The following is a 26,352-nucleotide window of genomic DNA, read 5'->3' as shown; positions in this document are numbered from 1 at the left end:
ATCAATGGATAAAAAATTAGAGGGTTACCTTAAGAAAATGTTTGTTCAACAAGGTTTTATATTGCAACCCCTTGCATGTATCGCGCCGATTACGGCTGCGGCAGCATTTTGGATTGAGTCTCTGGAAGAGAACCTTAGTTCATCTACGCTAGACGACATTATGGACAGACTTAGAGTCCTTAAACTAGCCAATTCATTCATTTCGGAGGCCGTAGTACATTTAACCAAACTTACGGCTAAGAACTCTGGATTCGCCATACAGGCACGTAGAGCACTGTGGCTAAAATCATGGTCAGCTGATGTTACTTCTAAGTCTAAATTACTTAATATACCTTTCAAAGGGCAGTCTTTATTTGGGCCCGGGTTGAAAGAAATTATCGCTGACATTACAGGAGGTAAGGGCCACGCCCTACCTCAAGACAAAGCCAAAGCTAAGGCTAGACAGTCTAATTTTCGTCCCTTTCGGAATTTCAAACCTGGAGCAGCGTCAACCTCCTTTGCTCCAAAACAGGAAGGAGCTGCTGCTCGTTACAGGCAAGGCTGGAAACCTAACCAGTCCTGGAATAAGGGCAAACAGGCCAGGAAACCTGCTGCTGCCCCAAAGACAGCATGAACCGAGAGCCCCCGATCCGGGACCGGATCTAGTGGGGGGCAGACTTTCTCTCTTCGCTCAGGCCTGGGCAAGAGATGTTCAGGATCCCTGGGCGCTGGAGATCATATCTCAGGGATACCTTCTAGATTTCAAATTATCTCCCCCAAAAGGGAGATTTCATCTGTCAAGGTTGTCAACAAACCAGATAAAGAAAGAAGCGTTTCTACGCTGTGTACAAGATCTGTTATTAATGGGAGTGATCCATCCAGTTCCGCGGTCGGAACAAGGACAAGGGTTCTACTCAAACCTGTTTGTGGTTCCCAAAAAAGAGGGAACTTTCAGGCCAATCTTAGATTTAAAGATTCTAAACAAATTCCTAAGAGTTCCATCGTTCAAAATGGAAACTATTCGGACAATCTTACCTATGATCCAAAAGGGTCAGTACATGACCACAGTGGATTTAAAAGATGCTTACCTTCACATACCGATTCACAAAGATCATCAACGGTATCTACGGTTTGCCTTCCTAGACAGGCACTACCAGTTTGTAGCTCTTCCATTCGGATTGGCTACGGCCCCAAGAATCTTCACAAAGGTTCTGGGTGCCCTTCTGGCGGTACTAAGACCGCGAGGGATTTCGGTAGCTCCGTACCTAGACGACATTCTAATACAAGCTTCAAGCTTTCAAACTGCCAAGTCTCATACAGAGTTAGTTCTGGCATTTCTAAGGTCGCATGGATGGAAAGTGAACGAAAAGAAAAGTTCTCTTTTTCCTCTCACAAGAGTTCCATTCTTGGGGACTCTTATAGATTCTGTAGAAATGAAGATTTACCTGACAGAAGACAGGTTAACAAGGCTTCAGGATGCATGCCGTGTCCTTCATTCCATTCAACACCCGTCAGTGGCTCAATGCATGGAGGTGATCGGCTTAATGGTAGCGGCAATGGACATAGTACCTTTTGCACGCCTACACCTCAGACCGCTGCAATTGTGCATGCTAAGTCAGTGGAATGGGGATTACTCAGATTTGTCCCCTACCCTGAATCTGAATCAAGAGACCAGAAATTCTCTTCTATGGTGGCTTTATCGGCCACACCTGTCCAGGGGGATGCCATTCAGCAGGCCAGACTGGACAATCGTAACAACAGACGCCAGCCTGCTAGGTTGGGGCGCTGTCTGGAATTCTCTGAAGACTCAGGGATTATGGAATCAGGAGGAGAGTCTCCTTCCAATAAACATTCTGGAATTGAGGGCAGTTCTCAATGCCCTTCTAGCTTGGCCCCAATTAACAACTCAGGGGTTCATCAGGTTTCAGTCGGACAATATCACGACTGTAGCTTACATCAACCATCAGGGAGGGACAAGAAGCTCCCTAGCAATGATGGAAGTATCAAAGATAATTCGCTGGGCAGAGTCTCACTCTTGCCACCTGTCAGCAATCCACATCCCGGGAGTGGAGAACTGGGAGGCGGATTTCTTGAGTCGCCAGACTTTTCATCCGGGAGAGTGGGAACTTCATCCGGAGATTTTTGCCCAAATACTTCGACGTTGGGGCAAACCAGAGATAGATCTCATGGCGTCTCGCCAGAACGCCAAACTTCCTCACTACGGGTCCAGATCCAGGGATCCGGGAGCGGTTCTGATAGATGCTTTGACAGCACCTTGGAACTTCGGGATGGCTTATGTGTTTCCACCCTTCCCGCTGCTTCCTCGATTGATTGCGAAAATCAAACAAGAGAGAGCATCTGTGATTCTAATAGCGCCTGCATGGCCACGCAGGACTTGGTATGCAGATCTAGTGGACATGTCATCCTGTCCACCTTGGTCTCTACCTCTGAGACAGGACCTTCTGATACAGGGTCCATTCAAACATCAAAATCTAACTTCTCTGAAACTGACTGCTTGGAAATTGAACGCTTGATTTTATCAAAGCGTGGTTTTTCTGAGTCGGTTATTGATACCCTGATCCAGGCTAGGAAGCCTGTTACCAGAAAGATTTACCATAAAATATGGCGCAAATACCTATACTGGTGCGAATCCAAACGTTACTCCTGGAGTAAGGTTAGGATCCCTAGGATATTGTCTTTTCTACAAGAAGGTTTAGAAAAGGGTTTATCGGCTAGTTCATTAAAGGGACAGATTTCAGCTCTGTCCATCTTGTTACACAGGCGTCTGTCAGAAAATCCAGACGTCCAGGCCTTTTGTCAAGCTTTAGCTAGGATCAAGCCTGTGTTTAAAGCCGTTGCTCCGCCATGGAGTTTAAACTTAGTTCTTAACGTTTTACAAGGTGTTCCATTTGAACCCCTTCATTCCATTGATATAAAATTGTTATCTTGGAAAGTTCTGTTTTTAATGGCTATTTCCTCGGCTCGAAGAGTCTCTGAGTTATCAGCATTACATTGTGATTCTCCTTATCTGATTTTTCACTCAGATAAGGTAGTTCTGCGTACTAAACCTGGGTTCTTACCTAAGGTAGTCACTAACAGGAATATCAATCAAGAGATTGTTGTTCCATCCTTGTGTCCAAATCCTTCTTCAAAGAAGGAACGTCTTCTACACAATCTGGATGTAGTTCGTGCCCTCAAGTTCTACTTGCAGGCAACTAAAAATTTTCGCCAAACTTCTTCCCTGTTTGTCGTTTATTCTGGACAGAGGAGAGGTCAAAAAGCTTCTGCTACCTCTCTCTCCTTCTGGCTTCGTAGCATAATACGTTTAGCCTATGAGACTGCTGGACAGCAGCCTCCTGAAAGAATTACAGCTCACTCCACTAGAGCTGTGGCTTCCACTTGGGCCTTTAAGAATGAGGCCTCTGTTGAACAGATTTGCAAGGCTGCAACTTGGTCTTCGCTTCATACTTTTTCCAAATTTTACAAATTTGACACTTTTGCTTCTTCGGAGGCTATTTTTGGGAGAAAGGTTCTTCAGGCAGTGGTTCCTTCTGTATAATGAGCCTGCCTATCCCTCCCGTCATCCGTGTACTTTTTGCTTTGGTATTGGTATCCCAGAAGTAATGATGACCCGTGGACTGATCGCACATAACAGAAGAAAACATAATTTATGCTTACCTGATAAATTCCTTTCTTCTGTTGTGCGATCAGTCCACGGCCCGCCCTGTTTTTTTAAGGCAGGTAAATATCTTTTAAATTATACTCCAGTCACCACTTCACCCTTGGTTACTCCTTTCTCGTTGATTCTTGGTCGAATGACTGGGACTGACGTAGAGGGGAGGAGCTATATCAGCTCTGCTGGGTGAATCCTCTTGCATTTCCTGTTGGGGAGGAGTTATATCCCAGAAGTAATGATGACCCGTGGACTGATCGCACAACAGAAGAAAGGAATTTATCAGGTAAGCATAAATTATGTTTTTGCAAAGCCAATTTGCTCCAGGGTTATCACTTCTGAGTACATCTGCGTGTGCCATACGACCAAGTAATGCAGTATGACATATACAGAGTAATCTGTATGGTTTTAAAATATAGAGTAAATACACAATATGCTGCACTAGATGCATAGTATTTGTCTTTATCTCTATACATCAGATTTTAGTAAGGTAATTGGGGGTTACATGTAATAGATAAAGCTAATGTGCAGAGCTGCTCTAGCATACAACTTCCTTCTAGTAATAGATAAGGCTAATGTACAAAGCTGCTCTAGCACAAAACTTCCCGCTAGTTATGGATACTGCAAATGTGCAAAGCTGCTCTAGCACAAAACTTCCTGCTAGTTATGGATACTGCAAATGTGCAAAGCTGCTCTAGCACAAAACTTCCCTCAAATAATAGATAACGCAAATGTACAAAGCTGCTCTACCATAAAACTTCCCGCTAGTAATAGATAATGCTAATGTGCAAAGCTGCTCTAGCACAAAACTTCCCGCTAGTTATGGATACTGCAAATGTGCAAAGCTGCTCTAGCACAAAACTTCCTGCTAGTTATGGATACTGCAAATGTGCAAAGCTGCTCTAGCACAAAACTTCCCTCAAGTAATAGATAACGCAAATGTACAAAGCTGCTCTACCATAAAACTTCCCGCTAGTAATAGATAATGCTAATGTGCAAAGCTGCTCTAGCGCAAAACTTCCCGCTAGTTATGGATACTGCAAATGTGCAAAGCTGCTCTAGCACAAAACTTCCCGCTAGTTATGGATACTGCAAATTTGCAAAGCTGCTCTAGCACAAAACTTCCCTCAAGTAATAGATAACGCAAATGTACAAAGCTGCTCTACCATAAAACTTCCCGCTAGTAATAGATAATGCTAATGTGCAAAGCTGCTCTAGCACAAAACTTCTCACTAGTAATAGATAACGCAAAGGTGCAAAGCTGCTCTAGCACAAGACTTCCCGCTAGTAATAGATAACGCAAAGGTGCAAAGCTGCTCTAACACAAAACTTCCCGCTAGTAATAGATAACGCAAAAGTGCAAAGCTGCTCTAGCACAAAACTTCTCGCTAGTAATAGATAACGCAAATGTACAATGCTGCTCTAGCACAAAACTTCCCTCAAATAATAGATAACGCAAATGTACAATGCTTCTCTAGCATAAAACTTCCCTCAAATAATAGATAACACAAATGTGCAAAGCTGCTGTAGCATAAAACCTCCCTCAAGTAATAGACAACGCAAATGTGCAAAGTTGCTGTATCATAAAACTTCCCTCTAGTAATAGATAACGCAAATGTGCAAAGTTGCTGTATCATAAAACTTCCCTCTAGTAATAGATAACGCTAATGTGCAAAGCTGCTCTAGCATAAATCTTCCCGCTAGTAATAGCTAACGCAAAGGTGCAAAGCTGCTCTAGCACAAAACTTCCCACTAGTAATAGATAACGCTAATGTACAAAGCTGCTCTAGCATAAAACTTCCCGCTAGTAATAGATAACGCTAATGTGCAAAGCTGCTCTAGCATAAAACTTCCAGCTAGTAATAGATAACGTAAAGGTGCAAAGCTGCTCTAGCATAAAACTTCCCTCAAGTAATAGATAACACAAATGTACAAAGCTGCTCTACCATAAAACTTCCCTCTAGTAATAGATAAGGCTAATGTACAAAGCTGCTCTAGCATAAAACTTCCCTCTAGTGATAGATAACACAAATGTACAAAGCTCCTCTAGCACAAAACTTCCCTCTAGTAATAGATAACGTAAATGTACAAAGCTGCTCTAGCATAAAACTTCCCTCTAGTAATAGATAACTCAAATGTACAAAGCTCCTCTAGCACAAAACTTCCCTCTAGTAATAGATAATGCAAAGATGCAAAGCTGCTGTAGCACAAAACTTCCCTCTAGTAATAGATAATGCAAAGATGCAAAGCTGCTCTAGCAGAAAACTTTCCTCTAGTAATAGATAACGCTAATGTACAAAGCTGCTGTAGCATAAAACTTCCCACTAGTAATAGAGAACGCAAATGTGCAAAGCTGCTCTAGCACAAAACTTCCCTCAAGTAATAGATAACGCAAATGTGCAAAGCTGCTGTAGCATAAAACTTCCCTCAAGTAATAGATAATGCAAATGTACAAAGCTGCTCTAGCATAAAACTTCCCGCTAGTAATATATAACACAAATGTACAAAGCTGCTCTAGCACAAAACTTTCCTCTAGTAATAGATAACGCTAATGTACAAAGCTGCTGTAGCATAAAACTTCCCACTAGTAATAGAGAACGCAAATGTGCAAAGCTGCTCTAGCACAAAACTTCCCTCAAGTAATAGATAACGCAAATGTGCAAAACTGCTGTAGCATAAAACTTCCCTCAAGTAATGGATAACGCAAATGTGCAAAGCTGCTGTAGCATAAAACTTCCCTCAAGTAATAGATAATGCAAATGTACAAAGCTGCTGTAGCATAAAACTTCCCGCTAGTAATAGATAACGCAAATGTACAAAGCTGCTCTAGCACAAAACTTCATGCTAGTAATAGATAAGGCTAATGTGCAAAGCTGCTCTAGTATAAACTTCCCGCTAGTAATAGATAACGCTAATGTACAAAGCTGCTCTAGCATAAAACTTCCCGCTAGTAATAGATAACGAAAATGTACAAAGCTGCTCTAGCATAAAATTTTGTGCTAGTAATAGATAACGCAAATGTACAAAGCTGCTCTAGCATAAAACTTCCCTCTAGCAATAGATAATACAAATGTACAAAGCTGCTCTAGCATAAAACTTCCCTCTAGTAATAGATAACGCAAATGTACAAAGCTGCTCTAGCACAAAACTTCCCGCTACTAATAGATAACGCTAATGTGCAAAGCTGCTCTAGCATAAAAACTTCTAGCTAGTAATAGATAACACAAATGTACAAAGCTGCTCTACCATAAAACTTCCCTCTAGTAATAGATAAGGCCAATGTGCAAAGCTGCTCTAGCATAAAACTTCTCACTAGTAATAGATAACGCAAATGTACAAAGCTGCTCTAGCACAAAACTTCCCTCAAGTAATAGATAACGCAAATGTACAATGCTGCTGTAGCATAAAACGTCCCTCTAGTAATAGATAACGCAAAGGTGCAAAGCTGCTCTAGCACAAAACTTCCCTCAAGTAATTGATAACACAAATGTATAAAGCTGCTCTAGGATAAAACTTCCCTCTAGTAATAGATAACACAAATGTACAAAGCTCCTCTAGCACAAAACTTCCCTCTAGTAATAGATAACGCAAATGTACAAAGCTGCTCTAGCATAAAACTTCCCTCTAGTAATAGATAACACAAATGTACAAAGCTCCTCTATCACAAAACTTCCCTCAAGTAATAGATAACACAAATGTACAAAGCTGCTCTAGCATAAAACTTCCCTCAAGTAATAGATAACACAAATGTACAAAGCTGCTCTAGCAGAAAACTTCTCTTTAGTAATATATAACACAAATGTACAAAGCTGCTCTAGCACAAAACTTCCCTCTAGTAATAGATAACGCTAATGTGCAAACCTGCTCTAGCAAAAAAATTTCCTCTAGTAATAGATAACGCTAATGTACAAAGCTGCTGTAGCATAAAACTTCCCTCTAGTAATAAAGAACGCAAATGTGCAAAGCTGCTCTAGTATAAAACTTCCCTCAAGTAATAGATAACGCAAATGTGCAAAGCTGCTCTAGCACAAAACTTTCCTCAAGTAATAGATAACGCAAATGTGCAAAGCTGCTGTAGCATAAAACTTCCCTCAAGTAATAGATAATGCAAATGTGCAAAGCTGCTCTAGCACAAAACGTCCCTCTAGTAATAGATAATGCAAATGTGCAAAGCTGCTCTAGCATTAAACTTCCCTCAAGTAATAGATAACGCTAATGTACAAAGCTGCTCTAGCATAAAACTTCCCTCTAGTAATAGATGGTACAAAGCTGCTCTAGCACAAAACTTCCCTCAAGTAATAGATAACACAAATGTACAAAGCTGCTCTAGCATAAAACTTTCCTCTAGTAATAGATAAGGCTAATGGGCAAAGCTGCTCTAGCATAAAACTTCCTGCTAGTAATAGATAATGCAAATGTGCAAAGCTGCTCTAGCACAAAACTTCCCGCTAGTAATAGATAACACAAATGTACAAAGCTGCTCTAGAATAAACCTTCCCGCTAGTAATAGATAACGCAGAGGTACAAAGCTGCTCTAGCAAAAAACTTCCCGCTAGTAATAGATAACACAAATGTAGAAAGCTGCTCTAGCATAAAACTTTCTGCTAGTAATAGATAACGCAAATGTACAAAGCTGCTCTAGCACAAAACTTCCCGCTAGTAATAGATAAGGCTAATGTACAAAGCTGCTCTAGCATAAAACTTCCTGCTAGTAATAGATAACGCAAATGTACAAAGCTGCTCTAGCACAAAACTTCCCGCTAGTAATAGATAAGGCTAATGTGCAAAGCTGCTCTAGCATAAAACTTCCTGCTTGTAATAGATAACACGAATGTACAAAGCTGCTCTAGCATAAAACTTCCCTCTAGTAATAGACAATATAAATGTACAAAGCTGCTCTAGCATAAAACTTCCCTCTAGTAATAGATAACGCAAATGTACAAAGCTGCTCTAGCACAAAACTTCCCGCTAGTAATAGATAATGCTAATGTGCAAAGCTGCTCTAGCATAAAACTTCCAGCTAGTAATAGATAAGACAAATGTACAAAGCTGCTCTACCATAAAACTTCCCTCTAGTAATAGATAAGGCCAATGTGCAAAGCTGCTCTAGCATAAAACTTCTCACTAGTAATAGATAACGCAAATGTACAAAGCTGCTCTAGCACAAAACTTCCCTCAAGTAATAGATAACGCAAATGTACAATGCTGCTGTAGCATAAAACGTCCCTCTAGTAATAGAAAACGCAAAGGTGCAAAGCTGCTCTAGCACAAAACTTCCCTCAAGTAATAGATAACACAAATGTACAAAGCTGCTCTAGCATTAAACTTCCCTCTAGTAATAGATAACACAAATGTACAAAGCTCCTCTTGCACAAAACTTCCCTCTAGTAATAGATAACGCAAATGTACAAAGCTGCTCTAGCATAAAACTTCACTCCAGTAAAAGATAACGCTAATGTACAAAGCTGCTCTAGCATAAAACTTCCCTCTAGTAATAGATAATGCAGATGTACAAAGCTGCTCTAGCATAAAACTTCCCTCAAGTAATAGATAACGCTAATGTACAAAGCTGCTCTAGCATAAAACTTCCCTCTAGTAATAGATGGTGCAAAGCTGCTCTAGCACAAAACTTCCCTCTAGTAATAGATAACGCAAATGTACAAAGCTGCTGTAGCATAAAACTTCCCTCTAGTAATAGATAACACAAATGTACAATGCTCCTCTAGCACAAAACGTCCCTCTAGTAATAGATAATGCAAAGATGCAAAGCTGCTCTAGCACAAAACTTTTCTCAAGTAATAGATAACGCAAATGTACAAAGCTGCTCTAGCATAAAACTTCCCTCTAGTAATAGATAACACAAATGTACAAAGCTCCTCTAGCACAAAACGTCCCTCTAGTAATAGATAACACAAATGTACAAAGCTCCTCTAGCACAAAACGTCCCTCTAGTAATAGATAACGCAAATGTACAAAGCTCCTCTTGCACAAAACTTCCCTCAAGTAATAGATAATACAAATGTACAAAGCTGCTCTAGCATAAAACTTCCCTCTAGTAATAGATAATACAAATGTACAAAGCTGCTATAGCATAAAACTTCCCTCAAGTAATAGATAACGCAAATGTACAAAGCTGCTCTAGCATAAAACTTCCCTCAAGTAATAGATAACACAAATGTACAACGCTCCTCTAGCACAAAACGTCCCTCTAGTAATAGATAATGCAAAGATGCAAAGCTGCTCTAGCACAAAACTTTTCTCAAGTAATAGATAATACAAATGTACAAAGCTGCTCTAGCATAAAACTTCCCTCTAGTAATAGATACCACAAATGTACAACGCTCCTCTAGCACAAAACGTCCCTCTAGTAATAGATAATGCAAGGATGCAAAGCTGCTCTAGCACAAAACTTTTCTCAAGTAATAGATAACGCAAATGTACAAAGCTGCTCTAGCATAAAACTTCCCTCTAGTAATAGATAACACAAATGTACAAAGCTCCTCTAGCACAAAACGTCCCTCTAGTTATAGATGACACAAATGTACAAAGCTGCTCTAGCATAAAACTTCCCTCTAGTAATAGATAAGGCTAATGTACAAAGCTGCTCTAGCATAAAACTTCCCTCTAGTAATAGATAACGCAAATGTACAAAGCTGCTCTAGAATAAAACTTCCCGCTAGTAATAGATAACACAAATGTACAAAGCTGCTCTAGCATTAAACTTCCCGCTAGTAATAGATAACTCAAATGTACAATGCTGCTCTAGCAGAAAACTTCCTTTTAGTAATATATAACACAAATGTACAAAGCTGCTCTAGCACAAAACTTCCTTCAAGTAATAGATAACACAAACGTACAAACCTGCTCTAGCATAAAAATTCCCTCAAATAATAGATAACGCAAATGTACAAATCTGCTCTAGCACAAAATTTCCCTCTAGAAATAGATAACACAAATGTACAAAGCAGCTCTAGCACAAAACTTCCCTCTAGTAATAGATAACGCTAATGTACAAAGCTGCTGTAGCACAAAATTTTCCTCTAGTAATAGATAACGCTAATGTACAAAGCAGCTCTAGCATAAAACTTCCCTATAGTAATAGAGAACGCAAATGTACAAAGCTGCTCTAGCACAAAACTTCCCTCAAGTAATAGATAACGCAAATGTGCAAAGCTGCTGTAGCATAAAACTTCCTTCAAGTAATAGATAACGCAAATGTGCAAAGCTGCTGTAGCATAAAACTTCCCTCTAGTAATAGATAATGCTAATGTACAAAGCTGCTCTAGCACAAAACTTCCCTTAAGTAATAGATAACGCAAATGTACAAAGCTGCTGTAGCACAAAACTTCTTGCTAGTAATAGATAACGCAAATGTACAAAGCTGCTCTAGCACAAAACTTCCCTCAAGTAATAGATAACACAAATGTACAAAGCTGCTCTAGCATTAAACTTCCCGCTAGTAATAGATAACGCAAATGTACAAAGCTGCTCTAGCAGAAAACTTCCTTTTAGTAATATATAACACAAATGTACAACGCTGCTCTAGCATAAAACTTCCCTCAAGTAATAGATAACGCTAATGTACAAAGCTGCTCTAGCACAAAACTTTTCTCAAGTAATAGATAACGCAAATGTACAAAGCTGCTCTAGCATAAAACTTCCCTCTAGTAATAGATAACACAAATGTACAAAGCTTCTCTAGCACAAAACGTCCCTCTAGTAATAGATAACGCAAATTTACAAAGCTGCTCTAGCATAAAACTTCCCTCTAGTAATAGATAATAGAAATGTACAAAGCTGCTCTAGCATAAAATTTCCCTAAAATAATAGATAACGCAAATTTACAAAGCTGCTCTAGCATAAAACTTCTCTCTAGTAATAGATAACACAAATGTACAGTGCTGCTCTAGCATAAAACTTCCCTCAAGTATTAGACAACGCAAATGTACAAAGCTGCTCTAGCACAAAATTTCCCTCTAGAAATAGATAACACAAATGTACAAAGCTGCTCTAGCACAAAACTTCCCTCTAGTAATAGATAACGCAAATGTACAAAGCTGCTCTAGCACAAAACTTCCCTCAAGTAATAGATAACACAAATGTACAAAGCTGCTCTAGCATTAAACTTCCCGCTAGTAATAGATAACTCAAATGTACAAAGCTGCTCTAGCATAAAACTTCCCTCTAGTAATAGATAACGCAAATGTACAAAGCTGCTCTAGCATAAAACTTCCCTCTAGTAATAGATAACGCAAATGTACAAAGCTGCTCTAGCATAAAACTTCCCTCTAGTAATAGATAACGCAAATGTACAAAGCTGCTCTAGCATAAAACTTCCCTCTAGTAATAGATAACGCAAATGTACAAAGCTTCTCTAGCATAAAACTTCCCTCTAGTAATAGATAACGCAAATGTACAAAGCTGCTCTAGCATAAAACTTCCCTCTAGTAATAGATAATGCAAATGTACAAAGCTGCTCTAGCATAAAACTTCCCTCTAGTAATAGATAACACAAATGTACAAAGCTGCTCTAGCATAAAACTTCCCTCTAGTAATAGATAACGCAAATGTACAAAGCTCCTCTAGCACAAAACTTCCCTCTAGTAATAGATAATGCAAATTTACAAAGCTGCTCTAGCATAAAACGTCCCTCTAGTAATAGATAACACAAATGTACAAAGCTGCTCTAGCATAAAACTTCCCTCTAGTAATAGATAACACAAATGTACAAAGCTGCTCTAGCATAAAACTTCCCTCAAGTAATAGATAACACAAATGTACAAAGCTGCTCTAGCATAAAACTTCCCTCTAGTAATAGATAACGCTAATGTACAAAGCTGCTCTAGCATAAAACTTCCCTCTAGTAATAGATAACGCTAATGTACAATGCTGCTCTAGCATAAAACTTCCCTCTAGTAATAGATAACACTAATGTACAAAGCTGCTCTAGCATAAAACTTCCCTCAAGTAATAGATAACACAAATGTACAATGCTGCTCTAGCATAAAACTTCCCTCTAGTAATAGATAACGCAAATGTACAATGCTGCTCTAGCATAAAACTTCCCACTAGTAATAGATAACACAAATGTACAAAGCTGCTCTAGCATAAAACTTCCCTCTAGTAATAGATAACGCAAATGTACAAAGCTGCTCTAGCATAAAACTTCCCTCTAGTAATAGATAACGCTAATGTACAAAGCTGCTCTAGCATAAAACTTCCCTCTAGTAATAGATAACGCTAATGTACAATGCTGCTCTAGCATAAAACTTCCCTCTAGTAATAGATAACACAAATGTACAAAGCTGCTCTAGCACAAAACTTCCCGCTACTAATAGATAACGCTAATGTGCAAAGCTGCTCTAGCATAAAACTTCTAGCTAGTAATAGATAACACAAATGTACAAAGCTGCTCTAGCACAAAACTTCCCTCTAGTAATAGATTAGATAACGCTAATGTACAAAGCTGCTCTAGCATAAAACTTCCCTCTAGTAATAGATAACTCAAATGTACAAAGCTGCTCTAGCACAAAACTTCCCTCTAGTAATAGATAACGCTAATGTACAAAGCTGCTCTAGCAGAAAACTTCCCTCTAGTAATAGATTAGATAACGCTAATGTACAATGCTGCTCTAGCATAAAACTTCCCACTAGTAATAGATAACGCTAATGTACAAAGCTGCTCTAGCATAAAACTTCCCTCTAGTAGTAGATAACACAAATGTATAAAGCTGCTATACCACAAAATGTCCCTTAAGTAATATATAACACAAATGTACAAAGCTGCTATACCACAAAACTTCCCTCTAGTAAAAGATAACGCTAATATACAAAGCTGCTTTAGCACAATAGATTTTTTTTTACATGATTTAGATAAAGCATACAATTGTAAATATTTTTCTAATTTACTTCTATTTTCAAGTTTGCTTTATACTCTTGGTATCCTTTACTGAAGGTGCAGCAATGCACTACTGGGAACTAGCTTAACACATTGGTAATCCAATCAAAAAAGGAATATATATGCACAGACACCAATCATTAGCTAGATCCCAGCGTCTAGATATGCTTTTCAACAAATGTTATCAAGAGAATGAAGCAAATTAGATAAAAGAAGTAAATTGTAAAGTTGTTTAAAAATGTATGTTCTATCTAATCATTAAAGAAAGGGGGAATTCAAACTGCAATCACACCGAGAGCGTAAAGGGACATGAAATGCAAACATTTTGTTTCCCATTTTTTATGTCTATCGATTTTCAGGGTATATTTGAATGGATAACTGAAAGAAATCATGCCAAGTTTTTCATAACATTAAATGAGAAATTAGTACTTTGGTTTGCTCATGAGTGTAAAACGTAACTAAGGACATAATACAAGAGGCATGAGCACTACTTGTCACTGCAAGTATAGGGCTCACTATACATGTATCGGTTGCGTTAACACGCTTTGGTTAAACATCTTACCTATCTACTTGTGATACCTGATTGAGCGTTATTAATTGCATCGGGCCGAGCACAAATAGTAGCACGACTTGTAATCACACCACGTGTTCTCTGCTTTTCTTCGCTAGTAATCTAGCCATAGAATTGAATTAGAATCTATTCCATATCTATCTATCCTGCACATATTTGCATCTGTGTTGCTGATATCTGTTTTTTTGCTGTAGTACTGATTGAATTCTAGCCATACGCTTGCATGACCTTCCACCTGCTCATTCTGAAGATTGTCTCTAAACTGAAGTGACAGTGTTTTTGTGTGTATATATGAATTTCGTAGGTTCGCTTTTGTCAATTTTTGTATCTTTAATATACACACGCACCTTATAATGAGCTGTACAAATCCGTTCTGCACATTTGAACCAGAATTAAATACAAAAACAATGTATCAAACAATAAGAGGATAAACATAGTATCAAGATACAAATACGTGTTAATTATAGAGGCAATAAAGTTTTTATACATCTGAAACAGGGCGTTAAAAAACGTCAACACTTTTTGTTTTAACTCTTGTGGGGGAGTGTTGCTTTCAACCAATACAACTGAGTGAGTTCTGCCTATCAGCCAGTGAGCTACTATGTCCCATGGACCACTTGTTTACTTTATGCTGTTTTTAAAATAAAAAAAATAAAAAAGAACTGCTTTAACTTAAAGGGACATGAAACTCAAAATGTTTCTTTCATGATTCCGATAGAACAAACATTGTAAAACAATTTTCTAATTTACTTCTTTTATCTAATTTGCTTAGTTGTATTGCTGTCATTTGTTGAAAAGTATGCCGCTTGTCATTGGCTTACCGATTTGCTCAGCTAGCTCCCATTAGTGCATTGCTGCTGCTTCAACAAAGGATACCAAGAGAATGCAGCAAAATGTATAATATAAGTAAATTGGAAATTTGTTTAGAATTGTTTGCTGAAACATGAGAGAAACATTTTGGTTTTCATGTCCCTTTAAAGAAACAGTAAAAATCTTGTAATTACAAGATTGTATGCAGTCTTGCCACTGTGTGCATTTGAAAAATGTTGGAATGCATTATCACTTGGTTTGCAGCAATTATTTCAATAATAAAACTCCACCCACTACTTGCATTTTGGGAGGAGCTAATCTGGACTTTTAACTGGAGTAGACTAGGGATGCCACATTTATTATGTTGGCAAATATTCCATTGTTTCTTTCATGTAATTGGCAAGAGTCCATGAGCTAGTGACGTATGGGATATACATTCCTACCAGGAGGGGCAAAGTTTCCCAAACCTCAAAATGCCTATAAATACACCCCTCACCACACCCACAATTCAGTTTTACAAACTTTGCCTCCCAAGGAGGTGGTGAAGTAAGTTTGTGCTAGATTTCTACGTTGATATGCGCTTCGCAGCAGGCTGAAGCCCGGTTTTCCTCTCAGAGTGCAGTGAATGTCAGAGGGATGTGAAGAGAGTATTGCCTATTTGAATACCATGGTCTTCCTCTAGGGGATCTATTTCATAGGTTCTCTGTTATCGGTCATAGAGATTTCTTCTCCTACCTCCCTTTTCAGATCGACGATATACTCTTATATACCATTACCTCTACTGATTCTCGTTTCAGTACTGGTTTGGCTATCTACTATATGTAGATGAGTGTCTTGGGGTAAATAAGTCTTATTTCTATTCATGACACTCTAAGCTATGGTTGGGCACTTTATATGTAAAGTTCTAAATATATGTGTTAAACTTATATTTGCCATGATTCAGGATAATCAGTATTCCTTCTTTCAGACTGTCAGTTTCATTTTTTGGGAAAATGCATATGAATTATATTTTTTCTTACCTTAAAATTTTCAATTTTCAATTGACTTTTTTTCTAAATTGCGGGCTGTTAGGCTCGCGGGTGCAGAAAATGCTTCAATTTATTGCGTCATTCTTGGCGCAAGACTTTTTTGGCGCAAAAATGTCATCATTTCTGGCGTCATAATTGACGCCGGAAGTTTTCACGTGATTGCGTCAGTTTTGACGTATGTGTGTTGTGGGCGTTATACTTTGCGCCAAAAATGTGGGCGTCATACTTGGCGCCAGTTTTTTTCACATTATTTCAGTCTCACTTTTTAGTTGCTTCTAGTTTCTAGAGGCTTGTTTTGTTTTGCGTTCTTTTCCATTCCTGAAACTGCCATTTAAGGAATTTGATAATTTTGCTTTATATGTTGTTTTTTCTATTACATATTGCAAGATGTCACTACCTGACCCTGGATCAGAATCTACTTCTGGAAAGACGCTGCCTGATGTCGGTTCTACCAAAGCTAAGTGCATTTGTTGTAAACTTTTGGTAACTGTACCTCCGGCTGTAGTTTGTGTTAGTTGTCATGATAAACTATCAAACTCTGATAATATTTCCATTAGTAATATTCCATTACCTGTTGTTGTTGTTCCTTCAACATCTAATGTTCAGGATGTTCCTGTTAATGTAAAAGAATTTGTTTCTAATTCTATTCGGAAGGCTCTGTCTGTTATTCCTTCTTCTAGTAAACGTAAGAGGTCTTTTAAAACTTCTAATATTTCAGATGAATTTTTAAATGACTGCCATCATTCTGCCTTATCTATTTCTGATGAGGATCTATCTGGTTCAGATTATTCTGCCTCAGATATTGACACTGATAAATCTTCATATTTGTTTAAGATGGAGTTTATTCGTTCTTTACTTAAAGACGTGTTGATTGCATTAGATATGGAGGAGTCTAGTCCTCTTGATATTAAAACTAATAAGCGTTTAAATTCAGTTTTTAAACCTCATGTAGTTATTCCAGAAGTTTTTCCATTTCCTGATGCTATTTCAGAAGTAATTTCTAGGGAATGGAATAGTCTGGGTACTTCATTTACTCCTTCTCCAAGGTTTAAGAAATTGTACCCTTTGCCATCTGATAGATTAGAGTTTTGGGAGAAAATCCCCAAAGTTGATGGGGCTATCTCTACTCTTGCTAAACGTACTACTATTCCTACGGCAGATAGTAATCCTTTTAAGGATCCTTTAGATAGGAAGCTTGAATCATTTCTAAGGAAGGCTTATTTATGTTCAGGTAATCTTCTCAGGCCTGCTATTTCTTTGGCTGATGTTGCTGTAGCTTCTACCTTCTGGTTGGAGGCTTTAGCGCAACAAGTGTCAGACCATAATGCTTATAGCATTGTTAAACTTCTTCAACATGCTAATAACTTTGTTTGTGATGCCATTTTTTATATCATTAGAATTGATGTCAGGTATATGTCTTTAGCTATTTTAGCTAGAAGAGCTTTATGGCTTAAGTCTTGGAATGCAGATATGACTTCTAAGTCAACGTTGCTTTCTCTTTCTTTCCAAGGTAATAAATTATTTGGTTCTCAGTTGGATTCAATAATTTCAACTGTTTTACTGGTGGGAAGGGAGCTTTTTTGCCTCAGGACAAAAAGTCTAAAGGTAAATATAGGGCTCTAATCGTTTTCGTTCCTTTCGTCAGAATAAGGAACAAAAACCTGACCCTTCCCCTAAAAGAACAGTTTCCGTTTGGAAACCTTCTCCAGTCTGGAATAAATCCAAGCCTTTTAGAAAGTCAAAACCAGCTCCCAAATCCGCATGAAGGTGCGGCCCTCATTCCAGCACAGCTGGTAGGGGTCAGGTTACGATTTTTCAAAGATGTTTGGATCAATTCGATTCAAAGTCTTTGGATTCAGAACATTGTTTCACAAGGGTACAGAATAGGTTTCAAGGTAAGACCGCCTGTGAGAAGATTTTTTCTCTCACGCATTCCAGTAAACCCAGTAAAGGCTCAGGCGTTTCTGAAATGTGTTTCAGACCTAGAGTAGGCTGGGGTAATTGTGCCAGTTCCAGTTCTGGAACGGGGTCTGGGGTTTTACTCAAATCTGTTCATTGTACCAAAGAAGGAGAATTCCTTCAGACCAGTTCTGGATCTAAAAATATTGAATCGTTATGTAAGGATACCAACAGTCAAAATGGTGACTATAAAGACTTTTCTGCCTTTTGTTCAGCAAGGGCATTATATGTCTACAATAGACTTACAGGATGCATATCTTCATATTCCAATCCATCCAGATCACTATCAGTTTCTGAGATTCTCTTTTCTAGACAAGCATTACCAGTTTGTTGCTCTTCCGTTTGGCCTAGCAACAGCTCCAAGGATCTTTTCAAAGGTTCTTGGTGTCCTTCTCTCTGTAATCAAAGAACAGGGTATTGCGGTATTTCCTTATTTGGACGATATCTTGGTACTCGCTCAGTCTTTACATTCTGCAGAATCTCATGCAAATCAACTTGTGTTGTTTCTTCAAAGACATGGTTGGAGGATCAATTTACCAAAGAGTTCCTTGATTCCTCAGACAAGGGTAACCTTTTTGGGTTTCCAAATAGATTCAGTGTCCATGACTTTGTCTCTAACAGAAAAGAGACGTCTGAAATTGGTTTCAGCTTGTCGAAACCTTCAGTCTCAATCATTCCCTTCGGTAGCTTTGTGCATGGAAATTCTAGGTCTCATGACTGCTGCATCAGAAGCAATCCCTTTTGCTCATTTTCACTTGAGACCTCTTCAGCTTTGTATGCTGAACCAATGGTGCAGGGATTATACAAAGATATCACAATTAATATCCTTAAATCCCAATGTTCGATCTTCTCTGACTTGGTGGTTGGATCACCATCGTTTAATTCATTCAGAGCTCTTCAGTTCTGGCCTCTTCTGAAGAGAGAATCGTTTATTTGTTTTCAGACAGACAATGTCACAACCGTGGCGTATGTCAATCAAGGAGGGACTCACAGTCCTCAGGCTATGAAAGAAGTATCTCGGATACTTGTATGGGCGGAATCCAGCTCCTGTCTAATTTCTGCGGTTCACATCCCAGGTATAGACAATTGGGAGGCGGATTATCTCAGTCGTCAGACGTTACATCCGGGCGAATGGTCTCTTCACCCAGAGGTATTTCTTCAGATTGTTCAAATCTGGGGACTTCCAGAAATAGATCTGATGGCTTCTCATCTAAACAAGAAACTTCCCAGGTATCTGTCTAGATCCAGGGATCCTCAGGCGGAAGCGGTGGATGCGTTGTCACTTCCTTGGAATTATCAACCTGCCTATATCTTTCCGCCTCTAGTTCTTCTTCCAAAAGTGATTTCCAAAATCCTAATGGAGCGTTTGTTTGTACTGCTGGTGGCTCCAGCATGACCACAGGTTTTGGTATGCGGATCTCGTTCGGATGGCCAGTTGCCAACCTTGGACACTTCCGTTAAGGCCAGACCTTCTATCTCAAGGCCCATTTTTCCATCAGGATCTCAAATCATTAAATTTGAAGCTATGGAGATTGAACGCTTAATACTTAGTCATAGAGGTTTCTCTGATTCAGTGATTAATACTATGTTACAGGCTCGTAAATCTGTGTCTAGAAAGATTTATTACCGAGTTTGGAAGACTTACATTTCTTGGTGTTCTTCTCATAAATTCTCTTGGCATTCTTTTAGAATTCCTAGAATTTTACAGTTTCTTCAGGACGGTTTGGATAAGGGTTTGTCTGCAAGTTCCTTGAAAGGACAAATCTCTGCTCTTTCTGTACTTTTTCACAGAAAGATTGCTAAACATCCTGATATTCATTGTTTTGTACGGGCTTTGGTTCGTATCAAGCCTGTCATTAAGTCAATTTCTCCTCCTTGGAGTCTTAATTTGGTTCTGAGGGCTTTACAGGCTCCTCCGTTTGAACCTATGCATTCTCTGGATATTAAATTACTTTCTTGGAAAGTTTTATTCCTTTTAGCCATCTCTTCTGCTAGAAGAGTTTCTGAGTTATCTGCTCTTTCTTGTGAATCTCCTTTTCTGATTTTTCATCAGGATAAGGCGGTGTTGCAGACTTCATTTAATTTTTTACCTAAAGTTGTGAATGCTAACAACATTAATAGAGAAATTGTTGTCCCTTCTTTGTGTCCTAATCCTAAGAATTCTCTGGAGAGATATTTACATTCTTTGGATGTAGTAAGAGCTTTGAAATATTATGTTGAAGCTACTAAAAATTTCAGGAAGACTTCTAGTCTACTTGTTATCTTTTCTGGTTCTAGGAAAGGTCAGAAGGCTTCTGCCATTTCTTTGGCGTCTTGGTTAAAGTCTTTGATTAATCATGCTTATGTGGAGTCGGGTAAATACCTGCCTCAAAGGATTACGGCTCATTCTACTAGGTCAGTTTCTACTTCCTGGGCTTCTAAGAATGAAGCTTCTGTTGATCAGATTTGCAAAGCAGCAACTTGGTCTTCTTTGCATACTTTTACTAAATTCTACCATTTTGATGTTTTTTCTTCTTCTGAAGCAGTTTTTGGTAGAAAAGTACTTCAGGCAGCTGTTTCAGTTTGATTCTTCTGCTTATAATTTCAGTTTTTTTCATTATAAGATTAAAACTTTTTGATTTGGGTTGTGGATTATTTTTTCAGCGGAATTGGCTGTCTTTATTTTATCCCTCCCTCTCTAGTGACTCTTGCGTGGAAGTTCCACATCTTGGGTATCTGCTATCCCATATATCACTAGCTCATGGACTCTTGCCAATTACATGAAAGAAAACATAATTTATGTAAGAACTTACCTGATAAATTAATTTCTTTCATATTGGCAAGAGTCCATGAGGCCCACCCTTTTTGTGGTGGTTATGATTTTTTGTATAAAGCACAATTATTCCAATTCCTTGTTTGATGCTTTCGCTCCTTTCTTATCACCCCACTTCTTGGCTATGCGTTAAACTGATTTGTGGGTGTGGTGAGGGGTGTATTTATAGGCATTTTGAGGTTTGGGAAACTTTGCCCCTCCTGGTAGGAATGTATATCCCATACGTCACTAGCTCATGGACTCTTGCTAATATGAAAGAAATGAATTTATCAGGTAAGTTCTTACATAATTTATGTTTTTGCAGTTCCTTATCTGAAAATGTTTGCTGAAGCCAAATAGGCACAGATATGTGTCAGGCTAAGGCTTGTGAAATCTGCCACGTGCTAGATCACGACCAGAGCTGAAAAACTCTTAATTATCAGACTGAAATTACAGGAAAAGGTGGTAAAACATCAGTGGAACCTTTAATGCTAAACAACCCACAAACAAATAAAAATGCACTTACTAAATGTATAATCACATACGGCTAGATTTAGAGTTTTGTCGGTAAAGACCCGCGTAGCTAACGCTGCTTTTTTTTCCAGCACACCCTTAAGACAACGCTGGTATTTAGAGTTGTCTGAGTGGCTGCATTAGGCTCAGAAAAGGGAGCGTTGAGCATAATTTAGCTCCACTTCAACCCTCAATACTAGCGTTGCCTACGGTAGCGGTAAAGTGGAAAAACGTGCTCGTGCACGATATCCCCATAGGAAATAATGGGGCTGAGCTGGCTGAAAAAAAAAACTAACACCTGCAAAAAAGCAGCATTCAGCTCCTAACGCAGCCCCATTGTTTCCTGTGAGAAAACACTCTCTAAGTCTGCACCTAACACCCTAACATGAACTCCGAGCCTAAACACCCCTAACCTTACACTTATTAACCACTAATCTGACGCCCCCGCTATCGCTGACACCTGCATTATATTATTAACCCCTAATCTGCCGCTCCGGACACCGCCGCAACCTACATTATAGCTATGAACCCCTAATCTGCTGCCCCTAACACCGCCAACACCTATATTATATTTATTAACCCCTAATCTGCCCCCCCAACGTTGCCGCTACCTAACTACAATTATTAACCCCTAATTTGCTGACCCGGACCTCGCCGCAACTATAATAAATGTATTAACCCCTAAATCGCCGCACTCCCGCCTCGCAAACACTATAATAATTGTATTAACCCCTAATATGCCCTCCCTAACATCACCGCCACTTACCTACAATTATTAACCCCTAATCTCCTGCCCGCAACGTCGCCGCTACTATAATAAATGTATTAACCCCTAAACCTAAGTCTAACCCCAAAACCCCCCTAACATAAATATAATTTATATTAAACAAAATAAATGAATCCTATTTAAAACTAAATACTTATCTATAAAATAAACCCTAATATAGCTACAATATAAATAATAATTACATTGTAGCTATTTTAGGATTTATATTTATTTTACAGGCAATTTTGTGTTTATTTTAACTAGGTACAATAGCTATTAAATAGTTAATAACTATTTACAGGTAAAAGAGCTGATTTTACCTGTAAAGTAGGTACAATTATGTTAAACTCCCACAATACACCTCAACGTGTTTCATTTTCCTAATCACACAAACGTTTTCTAGAGAAAGCAGCAATTAGTGGTCTCACTCACACTCACTCTCTAATTCACTCACTCTTACTCACTTTTTCACTCTTTCACTCTCACTCACTCTCTTATTCACTCTCTCACTCACTCTTTCACTCACTCTCTTATTCACTTGCTCACTCTTTCACCCACTCTTAGTCACTCACTCACTTTTTCAATCTCTCAGACTCACTCTCTCTCTCACTATATCACCCACTCACACACTTTTTCCCTCACACTCACTCTCACATTCACTCTCACTCACTCTCACATCCACTCACTCACTGTCTCATTCATTCTCACATTGAATCACAATCACTCCATCACTCACTCACTGTCTCTCACACTCACTCTCTATGTAAAACAAGTAATAGGATCAACCTTGTATAGTCTGAGCCCTTTATTTCCATTTAAAGGGATATAAACGTCCCAAAAGAAAACGTGCTAATGTAGAGTGTTTGATAGTCAGCTCCAGAACAGTAATGCACTACTGGGAGCTAGCTGAGCACATCTGGTGAGCCAATGACAAGAAACAAATGTGTAACCACCAATCACCAGCTAGCTCTCAGTAATGCATTGCTTTTCCTGAGCTGACCTAGGTTTACTCTTCAACATAGGATAACCAGAGAACCAGGCAAATTTGATAATAGAAGTTCATGTCCCTTTAATACTCCCTTTTGCTGCTACAAGGGATGCAACACAGTCATCTGCTTCAGCTCTGTCTGGTAGCCATGGGGTTAACCTGTCCTATATACCTGACCCATAGATTGTGTTTGTTTTCCTGCTGCGCCTGCTACCTCTCTATATACCTGACCCATAGATTGTGTTTGTTTTCCTGCTGCGCCTGCTACCTCTCTATATACCTGACCCATAGATTGTGTTTGTTTTCCTGCTGCACCTGCTACCTCTCTATATACCTGACCCATAGATTGTGTTTATTTTCCTGCTGCGCCTGCTACCTCTCTATATACCTGACCCATAGATTGTGTTTGTTTTCCTGCTGCGCCTGCTACCTCTCTATATACCTGACTCATAGATTGTGTTTATTTTCCTGCTGCGCCTGCTACCTCTCTATATACCTGACCCATAGATTGTGTTTGTTTTCCTGCTGCGCCTGCTACCTCTCTATATACCTGACCCATAGATTGTGTTTATTTTCCTGCTGCGCCTGCTACCTCTCTATATACCTGACCCATAGATTGTGTTTATTTTCCTGCTGCGCCTGCTACCTCTCTATATACCTGACCCATAGATTGTGTTTGTTTTCCTGCTGCGCCTGCTACCTCTCTATATACCTGACCCATAGATTGTGTTTATTTTCCTGCTGCGTCTGCTACCTCTCTATATACCTGACCCATAGATTGTGTTTATTTTCCTGCTGCGCCTGCTACCTCTCTATATACCTGACCCATTGATTGTGTTTATTTTCCTGCTGCGCCTGCTACCTCTCTATATACCTGACCCATAGATTGTGTTTATTTTCCTGCTGCGCCTGCTACCTCTCTATATACCTGACCCATAGATTGTGTTTATTTTCCTGCTGCGCCTGCTACCTCTATATACCTGACCCATAGATTGTTTGTTTTCCTGCTGCGCCTGCTACCTCTCTATATACCTGACCCATAGATTGTGTTTATTTTCCTGCTGCGCCTGCTACCTCTCTATATACCTGACCCATAGATTGTGTTTATTTTCCTGCTGCGCCTGCTACCTCTCTATATACCTGACCCATAGATTGTGTTTATTTTCCTGCTGCGCCTGCTACCTCTATATACCTGACCCATAGATTGTGTTTGTTTTCCTGCTGCGCCTGCTACCTCTCTATATACCTGACCCATAGATTGTGTTTATTTTCCTGCTGCGCCTGCTACCTCTCTATATACCTGACCCATAGATTGTGTTTATTTTCCTGCTGCGCCTGCTACCTCTCTATATACCTGACCCATAGATTGTGTTTATTTTCCTGCTGCGCCTGCTACCTCTATATACCTGACCCATAGATTGTGTTTATTTTCCTGCTGCGCCTGCTACCTCTCTATATACCTGACCCATAGATTGTGTTTATTTTCCTGCTGCGCCTGCTAACTCTCTATATACCTGACCCATAGATTGTGTTTATTTTCCTGCTTCGCCTGCTAACTCTCTATATACCTGACCCATAGATTGTGTTTATTTTCCTGCTGCGCCTGCTAACTCTCTATATACCTGACCCATAGATTGTGTTTGTTTTCCTGCTGCGCCTGCTACCTCTCTATATACCTGACCCATAGATTGTGTTTGTTTTCCTGCTGCGCCTGCTACCTCTCTATATACCTGACCCATAGATTGTGTTTATTTTCCTGCTGCGCCTGCTACCTCTCTATATACCTGACCCATAGATTGTGTTTGTTTTCCTGCTGCGCCTGCTACCTCTCTATATACCTGACCCATAGATTGTGTTTGTTTTCCTGCTGCGCCTGCTACCTCTCTATATACCTGACCCATAGATTGTGTTTATTTTCCTGCTGCGCCTGCTACCTCTCTATATACCTGACCCATAGATTGTGTTTATTTTCCTGCTACGCCTGATACCTCTCTATATACCTGACCCATAGATTGTGTTTATTTTCCTGCTGCGCCTGATACCTCTCTATATACCTGACCCATAGATTGTGTTTATTTTCCTGCTGCGCCTGCTACCTCTCTATATACCTGACCCATAGATTGTGTTTATTTTCCTGCTGCGCCTGCTACCTCTCTATATACCTGACCCATAGATTGTGTTTGTTTTCCTGCTGCGCCTGCTACCTCTCTATATACCTGACCCATAGATTGTGTTTGTTTTCCTGCTGCGCCTGCTACCTCTCTATATACCTGACCCATAGATTGTGTTTATTTTCCTGCTGCGCCTGCTACCTCTCTATATACCTGACCCATAGATTGTGTTTGTTTTCCTGCTGCGCCTGCTACCTCTCTATATACCTGACCCATAGATTGTGTTTGTTTTCCTGCTGAGCCTGCTACCTCTCTATATTCCTGACCCATAGATTGTGTTTATTTTCCTGCTGCGCCTGCTACCTCTCTATATACCTGACCCATAGATTGTGTTTGTTTTCCTGCTGCGCCTGCTACCTCTCTATATACCTGACCCATAGATTGTGTTTGTTTTCCTGCTGCGCCTGCTACCTCTCTATATACCTGACCCATAGATTGTGTTTGTTTTCCTGCTGCGCCTGCTACCTCTCTATATACCTGACCCATAGATTGTGTTTATTTTCCTGCTGCGCCTGCTACCTCTCTATATACCTGACCCATAGATTGTGTTTATTTTCCTGCTGCGCCTGCTACCTCTCTATATACCTGACCCATAGATTGTGTTTGTTTTCCTGCTGCGCCTGCTACCTCTCTATATACCTGACCCATAGATTGTGTTTATTTTCCTGCTGCGCCTGCTACCTCTCTATATACCTGACCCATAGATTGTGTTTGTTTTCCTGCTGCGCCTGCTACCTCTCTATATACCTGACCCATAGATTGTGTTTATTTTCCTGCTGCGCCTGCTACCTCTCTATATACCTGACCCATAGATTGTGTTTATTTTCCTGCTGCGCCTGCTACCTCTCTATATACCTGACCCATAGATTGTGTTTGTTTTCCTGCTGCGCCTGCTACCTCTCTATATACCTGACCCATAGATTGTGTTTGTTTTCCTGCTGCGCCTGCTACCTCTCTATATACCTGACCCATAGATTGTGTTTGTTTTCCTGCTGCGCTTGCTACCTCTCTATATACCTGACCCATAGATTGTGTTTGTTTTCCTGCTGCGCTTGCTACCTCTCTATATACCTGACCCATAGATTGTGTTTATTTTCCTGCTGCGCCTGCTACCTCTCTATCACAGTCTTGTTTGTCGTGTTATCTGTTCTCCCATTAATATTTATTTCTCCCATCCTTTTTGTCTTATAACTCTCCTGATGTCA

The 26,352-nt window shown here is 39.6% G+C and overlaps 1 protein-coding gene across 1 annotated transcript in view; it reads left to right on the top strand.

The window, feature by feature from the left end:
* Window positions 1–26,352, top strand: part of LOC128642705 (uncharacterized) — a 109,371-nt gene that overhangs the window by 15,436 nt on the left and 67,583 nt on the right. The gene's annotated exons all lie outside the window — the stretch shown is intronic.

Source organism: Bombina bombina, chromosome 12 (assembly GCF_027579735.1).
Source record: "Bombina bombina isolate aBomBom1 chromosome 12, aBomBom1.pri, whole genome shotgun sequence".
Classification (NCBI taxonomy): Eukaryota; Metazoa; Chordata; class Amphibia; order Anura; family Bombinatoridae; genus Bombina; species Bombina bombina.
Note: the sequence above shows the minus strand (reverse complement) of the source record. Positions and strands in the feature narration are given on the sequence as shown.